The 11,803-nt window shown below is 39.2% G+C and overlaps 1 long non-coding RNA gene across 1 annotated transcript; it reads right to left on the bottom strand.

The window, feature by feature from the left end:
• Positions 1 to 3,592: 3,592 nt before the first annotated feature.
• On the bottom strand, positions 3,593 to 9,396 carry LOC142829409 (uncharacterized). The gene is made up of 3 exons (XR_012903806.1): positions 9,130 to 9,396; positions 7,191 to 7,307; positions 3,593 to 3,867 (listed from the first exon to the last, which is right to left on the bottom strand). It is a non-coding gene; the product is annotated as an uncharacterized LOC142829409 (long non-coding RNA).
• Positions 9,397 to 11,803: the final 2,407 nt, after the last annotated feature.

The following is an 11,803-nucleotide window of genomic DNA, read 5'->3' as shown; positions in this document are numbered from 1 at the left end:
TTGGATAAATGGACAGTATGGTGGATAAAAAGCTGGCTAGATTATTGAGCTCAGTGAGATCAATGTCTCGATAGTGGTTGGTTTCAAGTGGAATGCCCCAAGGATCAGTTATTGGGCTGGTTTTGTTCAATGTTCTATCAATGACCTGAGTGAAGGGATGGATTGCATCCTCAGTAAGTGTGTGGATGACACAAAGCTTAGCAGAGATTCCTATGCTGCCCAGCTGATTAGCAGAGCACCCACAGTTAGGGTTTTTGTTTCTACTGGTGGTGCACATTCACACATGCCTTAGTTCACCAACAATATATTCTGCACATGGATGAATAAGATTAGAGGGAACATTGGGTGGGAGCCTGTCCCATTCTCCCCCCCACTCCTGTGGAAAAGTACAATATTTAAGATGAAGTCCAGCATCAGGTGATATAGACACATGTCTTTTTAGTACATCTGCAAGGAGACAGTTCTCCCCCACTCAATGGTTTCTAATTAGTGAGCTATTACCACTATCTGGCCTCTGTGTTTTTCTGTTAGACTGATAATAGGCTTTTCCCAATATGAACATATTTAGAATATTGACTAGATTTATTATCAATTTCAGATAAAAATAGTACATGAATATAAATAGAATATATATATATATATATATATATATATATATATATATATATATATATATATATATTTTCAGGGGATTACAAGCTTTCCAATGATAGATTACATGCAATATTTTGCATAAAGCATATTGAGTTAGTCATATAAATATGACTATGCCTATTTTCATAATGAATATGAAATACACTGTTACACACATAACACCACCTGAAGATAGACTGTGGTTTGAATCATATGAAAGAACACGAGCATCCCAGATTTAAATTATGAAAAGCTGCATTTAAACTTTCATTGACCTCTAGATAGTGTGAACAAATATAATCCTTACATCCACCACAGCTTTATTGATTTGAAACTGCATTTCTATCAAACTAGAGTGAAGTAGGTTGTGATAATCAGGTCCAGAAACCCCTAAAGGAGAATAGGGAGAGAACCCCAAAGAATAAGCAGTCAAGTCAACTAATTGTATACAATATTGTGCTATAAGATACATTTGATAAAGTCTCTTATGAAAACTCACAATGTTCTATACTTAATGGTCATGAGATTACACAGAATGTGGCTATGGATTTGTGTACTGCTGAATATAGAAAACTGTGCTCAGAATGTATGGTGCAGTCAGGCAGGGAGAAGCTGGCTCCCCAGTCAGATCATATTAGTTTCAGGAACCTAGGAAAAGGCAAACGATGGGGCACAAAGTTACAGGAAGATTCATTCTACATAGAATTTTCCCACCCTGAACCATGTAAAGAAGAGGGGTGGTGAAGAAAAAGCCTTTTTGAAAATAAGGCTTGAAACCAAGGTCTTCCCCAATAAACTTAGGGACAGTCATTTCGGGTGCTGTCTGTGACAAGCTAGATCTTCCTTATGACTTGGGCTAAACTTGGAACATATTCACAGGAACAGGTAATAGATAGTAGAAAAGGTTCTTATCTAAAATGTGGAAGAGTGAAGCCTGAAGTTGCCTTCCTGTTTATTTCTATAACTTGAATCGGACTGCTCTCCCTTATAATCTTACCTTCAAACTCATGTTTTGTTGAGGAATTATCCTCTTTGGGTAAAAATCAGGCTTCTGGAGAATTTTGGGCATGATGAATGACGGGAGTACAGGCAGTCTCCGGGTTACATGGATCCGACTTACATCAGATCCCTACTTACAAACGGGGTGAGGCAACTCTGCACTAGCTGCTTCCCCCCAGCACACCAGGGAGACCCGAAGCTAGCGCCCCCCCCAGCAGACCAGGGAGATGCAGAGCGGCTTCTCAGCAGACACCTCAGCTTGAGAATAAAGGACTGAGGGAAGTGAGGTGTGGGAGAATAAAACTGAGCTCTGGAGAAATGTTTGGCTAGAGTTTCCCCTACAATATGTACCAGTTCCGACTTACATACAAATTCAACTTAAGAACAAACCTACAGTCCCTATCTTGTACATAACCCGGGGACTGCCTGTAGTTCAAATATCTCATACGTAAGAACTCAGAGAGGATGGAACTGGTGGAACTCTGGTCTGGAAAGACTATTGGTATTATCCTACAAGGAATAACTGTGGTTGGGAGCTGGCTACTAGTGTTAGCAATCTGAACCAAAGCTGCATATCATAAAGGCATCCTAAGGTTACAGTCAGGTGGTAACAGAACCTCTTACTGGTTTGAGTGGCCCCCAAAACATAAGGAAAAGTCTCCATTTCAATTTTGCTACATATACATTGCTCTAGTTTTAAGTAGAAAGACTGTCATTAAGGCTTTCAAAGATTAACATAAATTTTCCTTTGGAATTACCAACATAATATTAATTTATTTAAACAAATGTTATGGCCCACAGCTCTGCCCCTTTTACATGTAATTAGCCAGCTATGAAAACAGGTAATTTATTACACCACACAAGAGTGTCCCCAATGTAACTATGTAATCTGTTTGATCCTAACAAATTCAAAAGAGCATTTGATTGATCTTGTTTTGCTTTCACCATCCCATTCAAACTCTTAATTGTTCATTAAGACATATCTAATTTTGGTTTTTAAGCACTTTGAGCAGGGGTCACTATTATTTTTCTTCTGATTGGATGTGCCTAGCACACCTTAGTCATCGATACAATTATATTTGTGTATACACAAACATGCTGTATATGTTCTGTTTAGGAAAAGTGCTAACATTTGATATTGTTAGTTGCTATTTGTAATATGCTCAATGTGAGAGAGCCTCATTCACGGCCTAGCATTCTATTGTAATGGGCACCGAACAGAGGAAAAAGTGCCCTCAGACCCAAAGAGCTTAGATCATAAGACAAGAGATGGAAACAAATGAACGGGGGAGCACAAGGAGATTGTACTGTACTTATTAATTTGTAATACATGGATTGTGAAGACTAAGATCACTGGTAGATCAGCAATGGGAACCAACAGATCAGTAGCCTATGGGGCAATGAAGGGATAGGTACAGACTCTGATAGGCCTCAAATTATAAGCTGTCATGATTTTTGGATGGGTGTGTAAGCATAGCCATTGAAATCAGGGGATTCTGATACCTGTAAAGTGAAGGTATGTAATGAAAGTGAAGTTTGTAATGGCTGACCTGGAACATATTACTGAACTTGGGAAATAAAGAAAAGCAGGTAAAATATTAGTCTGTCATCCTTTAATTGGAAATCTCAAAGAAAATTAGAAGTCTTAAAGAAATCATTAGTCTGTGTGGAAGATTCTATCCTGAATGCTCACTAGTCCTCTAGATAATTTCAATTACAATAATCAGGCAGCGTCACGCTGTTGCGTATAAATAGAGCTTTTAATTTTTAGTGAGGTAATATTTTAAACAAAAATAAAAATACACTGTTTGACAAGGCTGATTACAGAATATCAGAGAAAGGATTCTCCTCTCCTTAGAATGATTTCCAGGGATTGAAAATCTATAGAACATTTAAATATGTACTGAAGATTCATGAGAAAGAGTCCTGGTAATTAATTTCTGGAAGCAAACCAGTGAACAAATGTGAAAAAATACATTTTACTTTACATGAGATAATGTGAATGCTAGTTGATCACTGAGTTCATAAATTCCTGTAAGGAAAAGAATTTTCCAGGTTTGAACAACTAATTATTCAACACCATGGACTATGAACCACAAATGGAGATAAAGAATTCTACTTTACGATTCTACAAAGTATCATATAGTATATTCCAAGCATGATGCATTCAACATCAACTTGATACATCTGTACTGTATAGCTGCTCCAACAGCCTGCTGATCAGCCTATATAATCCTGTGGATAAAAACAATACGTCTAAGATATAGGCACCAGTCTTAGCATTCTTCACAATATCCTTAAAAGTGACCTGTAGAAGGATTTTTGAAACTTAGCTTTGTAGCTTTTTTTAAAAAAAAGATTGTGAATTTATTTTATGTTGACATTCCTTAGATTTCCAAGTCTAGTTTTCCAGATTGGCTCATGGATCTATTAGGGACAAAGATGCTGCATGTGATTGTTTTCTCTAATGAAGAATTGAGGGTATTTTACAAACATTCTCTAACATATTTTCAATCAACAACAATTTTTTAAACCCTGCCCACTCTCAATTGTTCAGCATTGTCTCTTGATTACTGTGCTGTGAGGATTACTTGTGTATCCTGGAAAACACTGTTATCTGGAAAGCACCACCTGTTTTACCCACTTTGTACATCATAAATTTGGGACCAGAAGTCCTCCACTGGCTTTGAGGGATGTTTTTAAGAATCTCCCAGTTAAATAAACTAATATGTCTGCATATTCTGAAAATTAATTTGTCTACCAGTAAGATCTTTTCTTGTTTCATTGGCCTTATGATTAATAAAATGGCACAAGAAAAAACAAGATTCTAAAAATGGCTGAATGCAGAAGTCTGCACATCATTTTATCCAAAAGTTTGTCCAAGAATCCAGAGGAAAAAAATCTTTAATTTTTATTATCAGCTGTTAATTCATGTTTGTCTAATTCCTTATCCCTTTGGAGATTTACACTTTACCATAGGACGAGTATAGGTTCTCTTATATAAAGATTTCTCTGAAGTTTAGGCTTCTGTTTCAGGGGATTTTTTTTCTTGGTTTAGAGTCTAAGATCAAGAATATTGAATTGTTATACGAAATTTAAAGTATTTATTACTATATTGTAATAAATATATTGATCATCTTCTTTCATTGCTAATAGCTGAAACTGTTTCCGCACGGACTCTCATGGTTCAAGCTTTTTAGCTGTTACTCAATTAAGTAATTAATTATTGATATAACTGAGTATTCATAATTACTGACCACTTTACTGACCACTAAACTGTATAAATACACAAGTAAAATATACTTAGCATCTAATATATAAAAAGTCATAGTATTTGAATTGATACAACACATAACTGCATCAGAAAATAATCACTTTCCTCAGTCATTTTATTTAAAATTAAAATTCTAAATTTGGATATTTTTCATCAGCTGTATTCAGCACAACCATCACAGAATAAAATCCTCAGTTTTAATTATGAAGTTAAAAGATCAAGAGCAGATTTGAGTAGAAGATACTGAGTATATTGCAGAATATAGCAATATCCTATTTGCTATCTCTGACTGGAAAGAAATTCTTGTAACTTGAACAATCTAATTCACTTTTTTCCCCTCTTTTGCCCCCACCCACTTCCCTTAGGGTGTAGTTCAAACTAGGGTGGTAATGTAGGCAACCGGAGTTGCAAATGAAGCCCGGGATTTGAATTTCCTGGGCTTCATTTGCATATTGTCGGGCGCCGCCACTTTTAAATGTCCACTAGTGCGGACTCCGTGCCACGTGTAGCCGCGGGGCATGGACTAGGTAGTTCGGATTAGGCTTCCTATTCCAAACTACCGTTACTCCTCATGGAACGAGGAGTAACGGTAGTTTGGAATAGGAAGCCTAATCCGAACTACCTAGTCCGTGCCGCGTGTAGCTGCGGGGCACGGAGTCCGCACTAGTGGACATTTAAAAGTGGCAGCGCCCGGCAATATGCAAATGAAGCCCGGGAAATTCAAATCCTGGGCTTCATTTGCAACTCCGGTTGCCTACATTACCACCCTAGTTCGAACTAGGGTGGTAGTGTAGATATACCCTTATTTACTCTTGGATTTGGACTGTTAATATTCCAGTTTTCTGAAGAGGGTTGTACCCACAAAAGCTCATGATACCATCTACATGTTTTGTGGTTTTTCAGGTGCTGCTAGACTGTTCATTATTTTTGGAGAGAAATTGACAGGTATATACTGTTGGTAGTAGCCGTTTATGGCTCCAAGAACCCCAAACCAGCATTTTTCAGCCTTCCCATTAATGCAGCCAAAGTTTCAGAGAGAGAGAGAGAGAGAGAGAGAGAGAGAGAGAGAGAGAGAGAGAGGCTACTTTAGCTAGAACTGACTTTCTGAGAAAAAGAAGCAGCAAACTATTATCATACTGAGAAAGTGTGTTAAGGCATACTCGTGAGTGGTAGACTTGCTGCTGCAATAGGGAATTCAATCAGGAGGAAAAAATAATAATCACTAGCTGAATGTGTCCATAGAACCATGTGGTGACTGAACAGAGCTCGCTGTGATGATGTCAAGGCACAGGCCCCATGAAGCCATGATCCAACACTATTGATCTAACAGGACCAATTGCAGGGTTTCAGCATAATGAGCTTGCCAAGATGATGCTGAGACAATTCTCACGGGAGCCTAAGCATAGCTGCTTTTCCATTCTGGCCTCATATCAAGAAGGCGGCACTGGGAGATACGGATATTTTAGAAATATGTCTAGACTACACAGTTCTTCCAGAAAAAGATGAACCGCAATTTGTGTATCTTTTTCCACTTCATTTTTAAGAAGAGGCTTTTCCAATATTTGGCTCATCTACACTGGGCCAAATATTAGGGGGGAACCCCCCCCTTTCAGAACATCCCTTCTTCCTCATAAAATGAGGTTTACAGGGGTGCCAAATGAACACATCTGCTCTTCCGAAGAATTTCCAGGATAGCTAACCTCTGGTATCCTGGAAAAACTCTGCAGTCTAGATGTACCCAAAGATGGTAAAGCATAGGATTTTGTGAGATCCCTATGCAGATACAAAAGCAAAGGTCTGAGTTTACTAGCTCAGCAAGGCCTTCATGTTATCTGATCTAGTATTAAATGCTTCTTAGAAGGAAGCAGAGAAAAGGCTTTTAAAAAGACCTGTAAATGGTTAAAATATACAGCAATCACTGAACCTGAGGTCCAAGTACAAAGTAAAAGGTAAAATTTTTAGTCAGACATATTTTATGAAGAGAAACTGTGTTTGCCTGAATATAGAAAGCATTGTACAAGGAACAACCTGTCTCTATAAAATAACTCTTTTGGGAAAAAATATCTAGTTTAAAACATTCACCAAGTGCTAAGTGAAACATTTCAAAAATAGAAGAGCATAGATGTGTTGATGAGACAATATGTCAGTGCTAAATAAATAAATATATTCTGCTTGAAAAGGCTAAATTTCAGCCTGTCCCCACATGCCAGTTATTTCAATTTCTACAGCTGTGTTGAATTAACAAGCCTTATGGCCCAGAAAATGGAGAATTTTAAAAACTTACTATGTATTATTTGATTTCCGGAATTACCCAAAGGCCTTGTCAGGTTCAGACCCCATTGCATCTGGTGATGTATGGAGTAAGGACTGTACCCTCCATTACCATCCATCAGCTTATAGTCTAAAAAGGAAAAAAATACGAAGGGGAACAAAAGAAAAAATCTGACAAACTGAAGACAATGGACTGTCATCACGTCTATCTCTAACCACCTCTTTGTTAAGCTGAATAAATAAAATCAAGAACTTCCATCATTAAAAATCATATTCCCTAACTCTTTGAATCCTTAGTGGTACAAAGAATTGGGCTGTAATTAAGTCCAGCCCAACATGTGCCTTAAGTCTTTCTTACTGTAACCCATCTCTTCCATGAAGTTAACATTTTAACATTAATAATGACCGCCTCAAGCAGCTTTTTACTCAATCACTGACAAAGGTGACATTGGCACCTATTCAGTAAAATGCTTAAATTTTAAATGTACTTAGATTATAAGCCTGTGCTTAAGCACATGTTTAATAGCTTTGTTTAATGGGGCATTTGATTTTAAAATTACTCAATACTGATACAGGTTTGGACTTAAATTTGAGTGCCTGTAGGCACAAGTGCCCAGAGGCCTCCTCCCTCTCCCAGCCATGAGCTCTGGGGTATCTCTGCTGCTCTGGGTGTCTAACTGCCGTGGGAAAATCTCCACTTTTAGGCACACTGCTGCCCAGTGCCCCTCTCCCCAGCACTACGCTAACCCACCTCCTAACAGGACCCTGGAGCAGTAAATTTTGAGCTATGTCTACATGGGAAATCTAGCCCCGGACAGAGTTTACACATTCTCAGATTTTAAGGTCATCAATACCTGTACATCAAATTTTCATTGGACTCAACTGCAATCTGTCTAAATCTGTTAAGTGACAGCACGAGACCCTAGCAGCATCCCAAGGCCAGAGGCCAAAGGGGTCTCTTGTATCCATCAGTGAGTATCAGCCAGCTCAGGCAGTGTACCCTTAATCATTGGTGTCATGAACTGTACCAAAAAGGTTCCCTGTAGTATGTTATTGGAAAACTAATGACTTGTGATTGATACCATTATAAAATGTCTATATTAATATCTCTGTGATGTGATGGACTTATGTTCAATGTCTCTTTTGGAACAAAATAGAAAACAGGTATGACTATGTCTTGAAAACAAAAAAGTGGGGTTGAGCATGATTGGGAGATTGTAAATAATGCAGTAAAGAGAACCAAGAAAAACTAAAGGGATAATTGAGGAGTCAGTAATTTGTTTGTGTGCTCTGTCCTGGTCAACAGGCAGAGATGATTTCTATACAAGGTAAACAAAGCCACTGGGACAATAAATGGGGGAAGATAACCAAATTAATTTCTGATGATAGTGAAGACACTCCAGGAAGCATTCCTACCTCTTGAAACAAGGTCAACGGACTTTGAAATATATACTTATTGTGCAATTGAAGGAGGAGTAGAGAACCCCTCAATTATACATTACTTGACAGACACCAGGAGTAAGAGTGGTTGCAAGGTAATATGGGTCCTTCAAACAAGTTTGTGGGTATGGAGGGAAGTGATGTCTCTGGGAACTGACTATAGGGTAGAAACTTGCTCATACAATAATTTTTTACCTACAAAGAGAAGCCAGCACCTTGTGGAATGTCATGATTGAAGGAAAGGCAGTTATGGCTAGGAAGAATGAGGAGAGCCCATTTTGAACCAAGACCAAAATCTCCACTTTTAGGCACTTGCTAGGTAAAGCTTTAGTCACGAGAAAGCAGGTTTTAATTTTGTCTGTAACCACTTTTGCCTTTTATCTCTTGTATGTGACCTCACTGAAAATCCTTTCCTCTTTTGTTAATAAACTTTTTACTTTTCATCTAAACCAGCAATGGGTGTGTGTGTGTATTAACTTCAGTTAAAGTAATTCTGTGAGGGGTTCACTCACCACCATAGCAGGGGTCTGCCATCTGTCTCCAGAATCAGCTCCTTCTGCTGGCAGGGTACCTTCCTTCAGGTGGTGTTTCCCCTCTTCCTTCCAGGCCGCATCGTCCTCTTCAAACACACTGCCCTCCAGCAGTGCCCAAGTCAGTCTCTGAGCCCCCCTTCCAGGGGTTGTTGTTTCTCCAGCAGGCCGTTAGTCAGGCCCTGCAGTCTGGGGGTTTGCTTGGCCAGAGCTCCGCTAACCCAGCCTTGACTCCCCGGCCTTGCCCTAGCTCCCAGGAGCCTCCTACTCCCCTCAGCAGCCAGGCTCTCACTGCCCTTCCTGGGAGCAGCTGCCCATGCTTTTATATAGCACCCAGCTGGGCCCTAACCACCTAATACAGCCTCAGCTGGGGCTAAACTCCCAGGCCCTGCTCAGGGCTGGGGTTTGCCCTTAAAGGGCCAGTGCAATGCGAACACCCTGTCACACATACATTGTGCATTTTGCCTCTTTAGAAGAGAAGATGGACCTTATTTCTCTGAGGCTACATCTACACTGGCCCCTTTTTCAGAAGGGGCATGCTAATTTTGAAAGTGGGAATAGGGAAATCCGCGGGGGATTTAAATATCCCCCACGGATTTAAATAAACATGTCCGCCGCTTTTTTTCCGGCTTGGGGAAAAGCCGGAAAAAAAGCGTCTAGACTGGCCTGATCCTCCGGAATAAAGCCCTATTCCGGAGGATCTCTTATTCCTACTTTGAATAGGAATAAGAGATTCTCCGGAATAGGGCTTTATTCCGGAGGATCAGGCCAGTCTAGACGCTTTTTTCCGGCTTTTCCCCAAGCCGGAAAAAAAGCGGCGGACATGTTTATTTAAATCCGCGGGGGATATTTAAATCCCCCCGCGGATTTCCCTATTCCCACTTTCAAAATTAGCATGCCCCTTCCGAAAAAGGGGCCAGTGTAGACGTAGCCTGAATGTTGCCAACAAAAGGCTGGACAATGCCAAGAACATGGTTTAGGACTGGGGATGTGTTGGAGTTTCTGCTAACATTTACTAAGTCTGGCAAAGTATGTGTGATAACTGCTGGCATTCAGTTGGACTCCAAGTGGTTGAATCACAGCTGAATAGTATAGAGAACATGGAGTTCATGCTAACTGTGTGCTCCAGGCAGGAAGCCACAGCATGGAATCATTTGGGGGCAATAAATGTTATAATGTAAGTCCTGACAATCTCTCACTAGTGTGAATTGCACCCCAGCATCTGACAGTTTGAAAACTATAACAATTGAAATATCCAGGTTAGTTCTTATCTTGGGATACAATCATCTCATAGGCTTAACGTGCATTCCTGCACTATATATAAAATCTGAAAACAGCATAGATGTAAGCACAAGGAAGAAGTACTAAATGCAAGTAATTCAAAGTGTTTAGATTGCTTACCCTTGTAAAGAAAGCATTTTTGAATAGTTTTAGAGAAGGAGACTTATACAATCACAAAATATGTATCTAAAGTAAAATCCACTCTTGTCTAATTCCCTTTACATCTGCAGTCATCAAAAGAATGACATACCAGATTACAGAGCAGGGAGAGAATGAGAAGTAATCTTAGATTTAATTTCAACCACTGCTCTATAAAATGGCAATTGCATCAATAGAAATTGTCCACATATCTCTTTTAAAAAGACCACACACCTTCCCCCGCCAATTTTCATGATAGGGAAAGCGTCAAATAGTACATATGTGGAGACAGACAACAGAGGGGCTTTTTATTCTGTTCAAATGATGACAATGTTCAATATGTGGCTATCAAATTTGTGATATAGCCAACTTTTAATATCATGTATTTATAGTAGTATTAAAGGAGTATATGTCTTTATTAAATCAGAGCACATGCGTTTTCATATATAATCCGAGAGGTATTTGGAGACCAGCAAGTGATTTATAAAGCTGTGGGCTGTGAACTCTGACACCATCAGCAGATACCGTTTCCCTTGCTATTGCAAACATTGTTCATTTTGACCAGGATCTTTTAGAAAGTGCAGATAGAAACAAACAAAAGAAAAGTAGATGTTTAGCAGTAAAGAAAATATTCTGCTGCAAGAGTCAAACATTTTCCAGACTTTGTAATATAAATGATGACTTTCACTGCAGAAAATGTGGCGGGTACATAGTAGGATAAGTAATATATCTTAGCGATCCCACTATAAAATGCTAGATAAGGCACTGTAATTTTTAATCACAAGATACAAAGGTCAGCCTGAGATGCAAGAGGAGAAAGATTATTGATATATGTTTTTTGTAATATGCTCATCTCTGGTGGTATCTGAACAGCTTATCTTTCTGAACTGGGATCCTCTTCCCATCTAGCCAGGTCTGAGTCAGAGCCAATTCCCATTAGCAATATGGGGAGATGCTAGTAATGCACCCCGTCCCCCACAGACAATTTATGCCCCACCCTAGGAATTCTAACTTCCTGCTTTAGAACTCATAGTCCACATGATTTTCAATTTTCTTCTCCTGCCCAGCCTTTGTTGTCAGGCTGGCTTAATTTTGCACCAGCTGGCCTTTTAGTAGTTTTGGATATATTCCAATAATCAGTTTGTTGTAATTATAGTGTGGGTCATAAAATGCATGGCTCTCAGTGGGTTGGTTCGTATCTGATAACATGTCTCTGACTAGAGTACAATCTGGACTA

Source organism: Pelodiscus sinensis, chromosome 5, assembly GCF_049634645.1.
Source record: "Pelodiscus sinensis isolate JC-2024 chromosome 5, ASM4963464v1, whole genome shotgun sequence".
Taxonomy (NCBI): Eukaryota; Metazoa; Chordata; order Testudines; family Trionychidae; genus Pelodiscus; species Pelodiscus sinensis.
The sequence above is the reverse complement of the archived record's forward strand: the minus strand, read 5'-3'. Positions and strand labels throughout refer to the sequence as shown.